The sequence below is a fragment of the Pyxicephalus adspersus genome, chromosome 12 (genome assembly GCF_032062135.1).
Source record: "Pyxicephalus adspersus chromosome 12, UCB_Pads_2.0, whole genome shotgun sequence".
Lineage (NCBI taxonomy): Eukaryota > Metazoa > Chordata > Amphibia > Anura > Pyxicephalidae > Pyxicephalus > Pyxicephalus adspersus.
In genome coordinates, this window is record NC_092869.1 from 2162563 (window position 1) to 2170312 (window position 7750).

General features: G+C 42.2%; 1 long non-coding RNA gene across 1 annotated transcript; it reads right to left on the bottom strand.

The window, feature by feature from the left end:
* Positions 1-205: 205 nt before the first annotated feature.
* LOC140342132 (uncharacterized) lies at positions 206-1156 on the bottom strand. The gene is made up of 2 exons (XR_011922997.1): positions 999-1156; positions 206-408 (listed from the first exon to the last, which is right to left on the bottom strand). It is a non-coding gene; the product is annotated as an uncharacterized lncRNA (long non-coding RNA).
* Between the last annotated feature and the right edge of the window lie 6594 nt (positions 1157-7750).

Consider the following 7750-nt stretch of genomic DNA (forward strand, 5'->3'; position numbering starts at 1 on the left):
AATCAAATTCCAGCTCTTGTGCTTTGCCTTCAAATTCATTCACAACTCTTGTCCCACCTTTTAGATTGTAAGCTCTTCTGGACAGGGTCCTCTCCTCCTCCTGTGTTATTGTCTGTATCTGTCTGTCATTTGCACCCCCTATTTAATGTACAGCGCTGTGTAATGTTGTTGCCTAATACAGTTCAATAATATTAATAATTGCGGGTTATTTTTGTATCATTTATAGATTGATATGTATACTGGGTCATAGAAGGACAGATAAGCTTATCAGTGTGTATTTCCGCATACCTGTCTGAGGGATAATGATGACGAAAGGTCCACTGAAATGGGCCACCATACACTGTGTACCTGCAGTCTTAGCTGGGCAATGTCTATCATGAGTTGGTTCCGGTGAGCTTCTTCCTGTGCCTGGGGAAAGAATCAACACATACGAGCTGTCACATCCATAAAAAGTATACAGCACCTTCTTTTATTTCCCAGTGGAAGTGACTGAGACTGTTCCTGGTAGTGCCAGTTGTTACTATCAGTAGGCATATAAAACATTTTTGTGATGTTACGGACCCTTGTGGACCAGGGATTGTGTTTAACTACAAAACACAGCAAGTCAGGCTATGCTGCGACTTATACTGCCTGGTGGCTGATTAGGAGTCCCAAGAAGAGACTGAGGAAATGTTTTTTTCCCTATCTGCAGCTCACTGATGATATCATCTCAACCTAGACCAAGTCACTGTTTGGAGTCTAGAATAGACTAAATTGGAGAATTTCTCTATTGCATTGGTACTGTTATCTAAACTGCTATGGTAATGGAACAGAGACACAGGATCCCATAGATGGCCGTATACTCCAGACAATAAAACATATCTGACAAAACAAAGCTCAGCACCGGGCTGTCCTGCACTTCCATCCCCCTATTCTCCTAATATAGCACTACCAGACAGTGACAACTGCCAGGAGCTCTGCACCCAACAGGCGATGTAGGGAGTCACTGGAATACTCACCATCAAGAACTGAGCCTGGGCCTGGTGGAGGATGTTGTTTTGCAGGGACTCGGCAATACTGGTGAATATACCCAGCTCTTGGTTCTATTGTAGGACGTTCCTCTGCAGACGAGTGAGGAAATGGACAAAATTGCAGATGTAGGAGCTGCGCACGATGGACTGCAGAGAGAACAAAGTCAGTCACAATCTGTAAAATATTCATGTGTATGTTAGTTTACAAATAGCCTAATGAAAACAATGGATTTCAGCCTGTCATTATATTCGTCACGTGGTGTGAATGGTCCCTTATTGGTGGTCATGGATAAGCTGGAGTCACAAATCTGAGCACATCCAGAGTAATGCCTGGAGCATTTAAAGCATATGTAGTTGTGGATGGAGTAAGGAATGGTTAGAACTAGTCTTGATATTGTCACCTGGGTCCATTTGTAATCTTCACTTTCTGTCCTGGTGAGCCAATAGGAAGTGAGAAGAAATCTCCCCAAAGTGCAGTAAATCCTGTTAGGCCATTGAAAGATTTCCTCTTTATTTCTGTTCTAGTGACTGCTCAAACTTTTATCCCACTTTGAGTCCTGGTGACAATGGTGTCTACTAGTGATAGAGAGAGCTAAATCTCCCCTCCAGAGACACAACTAGGGGTTGTAACCCTTCTCCACTGTAAAATAAATGACAGATCTGGCTGTACGTACAATTTAATAATCAGTATTTAATAGCAGCTGACCCCCAATTTCTTTAGGTTGGGTGAATGAATCTGATGAACCTCAGTCATAATAAGTTGCTATGTTGTCAACAATTACATATTTCTTTTTACTTTCTACCCTGCACAAAAAAAGACTGCTGAAATCTGATTGGCTGTTACAGGCAACACAGACATTTTTTTAGGGCATGTATGTTAGGGGGGCTGTTACCCTAACAGATTCCTGGATCTTGCATGCCAATGGTAAGATGTTTAAAAGCACAAACAATCCATTCCACAAACTCTGTGAGCTCTGCGTGAGGGAATAAAAGAGTTTTAGGTTTCATGTTTTGACCAGTATTAAATTTGCCTTTATTAGTAAATAAAAGCATCAGAGCAACCTATATAATAGACAATGTCACCCAACCCACTTTTCCTGAGCCCAGAATGCCAGGGACCTGCCTATTGTTTTGCAAAGGAATTACACACAACTACAAGTGCCATTATGATTCACACTATAATTCACGCAATATTCACCTACACCAGACAGCACAGTCTGACAGGTTATACATGTATTTTGGGTTTACCTTTGCAGCTTGTTGTGTCACAGCTCAATCTCCAGACTGTTCCAGCGTTCCACCCATTGGAACGTAGAATGGCAACCGGATGGGTAAAAAGTGGGCAGGGCAAAATGGAACATATTTAGTGCCCCCAATTGCTTGTGTCATAGAAGTTCAGTAACCCCTATAACTGTGTCACGTTTCTTCCACCTCTGTACTTTATTCCAAACTTCAAATCCACCCACCCCTTAGTGTGCTCCATTTTTACCATCACTTTAGTATTAGGCCCCAACCCACTATCTTAAAAGTGACAGGTCCTCTTTTATTACCTCATACTACACATCCACTAAGACTATACAAAGCTCCATTAGACTGACTTAGACCATTATAAATGAGGTGACCCCTTACTAACAATTTGTTTATTTGGGTAATACTGATTTAACAACATTGAAGTGAAGACTTGATTAACAAGGTGGCTCATGGAACAACCCTGGCTGTCCTTTACAGATAGCTGCACTGTGATTGGATGTTATGGGTAGCCAATGGTTTCCTTGTAGCTTGTTGGGCTCTTTCAGCAGATAAATGCAGTTGTGCAGCCATTTTGTCTACCTGTACACATAATGATAATGTCTGTGTTGGTCCTCAGTCAGTCCAGGAAGATCTTGATGGTGGCCAGGAGGTCCTCCGCTGTGATGACCTTCAGCCTCAGTATACACTCAGTATACACAGTTACCTTAGTTACCTTAGTTCAGAGTAAGATCAAAGCGGCAAGGTTTTGCTAGGATTTGTATTCTGTCAAGCCAGTCCAGTCATTTACATAACAAATGATTTACACAGCCATCTTGGTTAATTGATCTTCTCTGCTGCAGTTAAGCAGTATACATCGGTGACTTCCCCACCTCTAGGCTATGACAGTGAAGGAGAAGTATCAGATTGATGATCTCTTCACTCTGCCATGTCCTTCTGTCAGCACACGTGTATATAGTAGAGTCTGATTGGCTCTCAACTGAACCTTCAGTAGAAATCATCTAAATGCACTACAGGTGCATTAAAACAAAAGCTGTGAAAAAAGTCTTACAGTTCATTTTCTTTAAACATCTGCTAAAGTCTGAGTAGAAAAGCCTGGCCCCTGCCAGCATGCTGCCTCTGTGTGGAAGCCATAGTCTCTCTGCAGAGATTCAATACACCCCCTGCTACCGTAAGACAGACCAATACCTCTGCAATCAGCTAAGCTCACATGTCCTGCGGTTTGAGAAGCTTTAATGTGACCCTGCAGGGGGCGTAATAACCCTCTGCAGAGAGATCACACAGAGGAAAGGGGCCACAGCTGCAGAAATTTCACTAGCGGTGCCTGGTCTTTGGCGCAAAACCCAGCCAGCTCAGCTAAAGGTTTTACAAAGACCCTGGTAAAGGTGGTCCCTCAGTGAAACCAAGGTTTGGTCTGCGACATCTGGGTGGACACGGCTTGGAGGTTGCTGCATATGCCGGCCTAGCTGGTGGTAGCTCGGGGACGTGTCCTGGGGTCTTTTGGACCTCGGTTTAGGTCCGACTCGCCAATTTCTCCTCACAGACATAAGAAATGGAACAATTACATTTAGAGAAGGTTCTATCTCTTCCCTGCAATGTTTAAAATGAAAACATTTTCAGTATAATGCCGTCCTTCCCAGATGAGGAGAATTATTACCACATTCCAGTCTGATAGGTCGGCTGCATCCCCCCTGAGGACTACGAACCATACGGAATGCTGACTGCTACAAGGGCCTTACAAGCCGATCTTTACATTAGTAACAAGCTGCTCTGAGCCTGTTGCTTCAGTAGTGTTACCATTGGCTGGATGCTGTGCTGTCAGATAACATTGGGTGACATGATGTCATTGGATTATAATGTCATTGATTGTTGTCAGGTGGTGCCATTTGGTCGGGCATAGCTCAAACAATACATGAGCCAAAGTATCAAATTAAAAAATCATGCAAAATAAATGCCATTTCCTAGTGGGTAGTGTTAGCCATTGGTGGTGAATCCAGGGGGTTCCAAAGAAGGAAATAGGTACACTTGGATATGCCCCTGTCTTGCCCAAACTCCTCCCTGGCACCATCCAAGACTGCCCTTTGCTCTACCCAAATCCCTGTCACCACCCACCGGTCTAACCATACTGCCACACAGCTGTTCTATATCTGTTAGAAAGGATATGGCAAGGTCTCCATAGGACCCCAGCCTATGGTGGTAAGATACAGAAGTTTGTGTAAGTGTATTTGATCTAATTGACATTTCATTTCAATTGCTGTTAATGATTTAATTGTCATGCTGCAATTTGGAATACACAAAGAACCTACTGTACATCAGTTTAGCAGACACAATATGGCAGCACTCAGCTAGTGTTATTTATAGAGTGAAAAGCTGCAGACGGAATGTAAAGTGAAATTAAAAAAAAATACTGAAAGTCTAAAGTCTTGGCCTGGTCTTCCTATTCAGATAGCAGCAGGATTCAGGAGGGAATGGGTTTGGTATAGCACTGCAAGGACTCACGGCTGATACAGAGACTGAAAAATTCATACCGTACCCACCAAAACAGTACAACTGCAGCATTTGTGCTCTGCCCCTGACAACCACCAACCTGTTGGTAATGCTGCTCGATGTATACCATAGTGGGGTTTTTTTTAATGTTTTGATGTTTAGTCTTCTATATAGCTTGATCGGCATTAAATTATCACTCCTCTTGGCTGTAAAAGTTTTAGGTGTGCATTTTTCAAAGTGGAGCTAAAGGCTTGATAGTTCACTCGAAGGACGTCACCATCTTTCTTATTCTTTTCTTCATGTAGATGATCTTCATGCAACTTGATTGGCTGTGCCACAATGATGAATCTCTTACAGTGGTGGGCAACAATTTTTTATTTATTCTCTGGGAGCTGAGATTGCCTATTTTTCCTGGTCACCAACACTGTGCTGTGCATGCTTAGCGGTGATCAGGCAGGTAAGAACAATTATAGCCGATGGCACATCACCTGTCTGAATCACTAAAGTTCAAAGTGAGACTTAACTTCCACTTCCAGTGGTTAACTGAGGGGACTAGGGTGTAAGCTGTAACAGGTATGAAATACACTGAGCAGAATTCTTTTCTATGAAAACAGAACGTGAAAGTCGTACAGTCACATTCCTATTCCTCCCTTTTCTGCAAAATTCTCCATTTTGTTTTCTACCTGTTCAGAGCTGCCATATCACAATCACGTCAGACCTGGAAGGTAAGAATTAATTTAAATTGACATGATGTATTGAGTATTACAAGATTGGGTGGATCATCCAGATCTAGGGTATTGTAGGATGCTTAAGCTGCTTTGTATTTAGATCTACAACTGCTAAAAAGAGATATGTTTGTGTGACGTTGTTTCCCAGCTTCATACCATAAGAAACGGGGTCACTTTTTAGCTCAAACGTACTAGGAAAATAAAAACACTCCCCTGCAATGCCCCTATTTTGTAGACCATAAAAACTGAATGCACAAGAAAACATCGCTATAACCGATAAGCGTTTTTTTCACAAATGCATTTCCATTTCCTTTATTTTACCTTTTTCAAATGTTACCAGTGCAGTTGTTATCGGTTATGTATTATACATAGAGAAGAAACTTAGCAAGCATTTAAAGCTTTCAAATCCCCCCCCCCCAAAAAAAAAACTAATTTACAGTTTTTTTATTATTTTGACAGTTTTTCAGCAATATCAACTTTAGTTATTATATTGTAGTTATATACACCATATAATTCACCCTGTACTAAGAATGTGTTTATCTGTCATTATAATATGTGAATTTAGGGCTGGGCCATTCCGGGAATTTGTAGATGAGTGTTTTGTCTGTTTAAGGAACTACTGGCTACTTTTTGTAGATTTAAGTTGTCCAGAATAGGATAGAGCTGATCTAATGAAAAGTCCTGTCCTCCATTTACACACAGCTCATTTGAAATTAGAACTTAACTACACACAAATGATTGGAGCAAAGGGCTGGAGTCATGCAAATGCAAATATCACAGATGACAACAAATGCTTCTAGTTCTTATTAGCTGATATATGTCAGATACAATAACAGTGCACTCTGCACCCCCCTAACCGGGCATTTTATTATTATTTGCTGCTTGGAGTTGTACAAGGGGACATGCCACTGTGTTTGTTTGTTTTTTTTTTGTTACACTAATCTTGATAAGCTGACAATCAAAACCTGATACAACTGTCCTTGAACAGCATTGTGTCTGTGTATCTTCATTGTCCACTCCTTAGGCCTGGCCTAGCACTGGGTTATTTCTCATAACATCACATCTATGTAGAGCTTCCTGCTGTCTCTCATTGGTAATCTGATTCCTCTGTCCCTGCTCCCTCCTATTCTCTCTCCTTTTTGGAGTATCACTTATCACTAAGCCTTTTAAATAACAGTATTTAATTCAAAGTGGAAGTTACCGTATTTTCCGGCATATAAGACGACTGGGCGTATAAGACGACCCCCAGCTTTTCCAGTTAAAATATAGAGTTTGTTGCACTTAAAAAAAAATCAGTAACAAAGAAAATTTTTACTTTAATAGAATTGTCTACCCTTCTATGTAAAGTAGTCACACAGCGCCACCTAGTGGCTGTTTTTTTAAATCACACTATTCTATAACACACATAGAAATCTATACCGCATGGCTCACAGCGTTCCCCGAGCTCTCTGATGGCTGACTCTGGCTAACCCGAGCTCGGATCTTCTCCCCGTTCAGGGGATTGGTAAGTACCCGGCGTATAAGACGACCCCCGACTTTGACACAGATTTTCTGGGGTTAAGAAGTAGTCTTATACGCCGGAAAATATGGTAGTTCTTTCCTCTCCTTAGCATATAGGTTGAGCCATCTTTAGAATACTTGTAATGGGTCAACGTTGGTAAGTAGAGAAAAGAAAGAGGTTTGAGGCTCTAAGCTGGATGTGAAATAGCAATTATGTATGTGTGTATGACTCGGATAGCTCGGATCATTGCCCCCCTTTTGCCCAAACCCCATTAAACCAATTTGCTTTTCCATCCCTCCATTTGCATTAGCCATTTTTCACTTCAAAACATTTCCCGCACTTAACCACCTTTTTGTTTTCAACCTTGTGCCTGACCACAATCCCCCCATTCCCCCAGCTACAAACCTGGCCACCTCCTTATTTACTTTAATGCCTTATTGAGCTTCCCCACCGACCTTGCTCCCCTCCAACTTGTTTTGGCCCCGATATCTGACCAAATTATGATCACTCCTTGGAACTCTAACCTGATTCTCAAATAATCAATTTTAATATCCGTGATCAGTTCCCGCATGGATCGCTGTCCTAAATCTTTGCCTCGAGCATGTATCACCACCACATCCAGGTGCCGGTCCAATTCCACAAATCTTTGAAGCTCCGGCACCACCCTGCTCCATAGCATGCCACGTACACCCAGCCAGCACACTGTCGCCTTCTCCCTGGGCAATCCTAGCAGTCGGCCCTGTGGCCGTACCTCTGCTCGTTTGGCCCCCCACCAC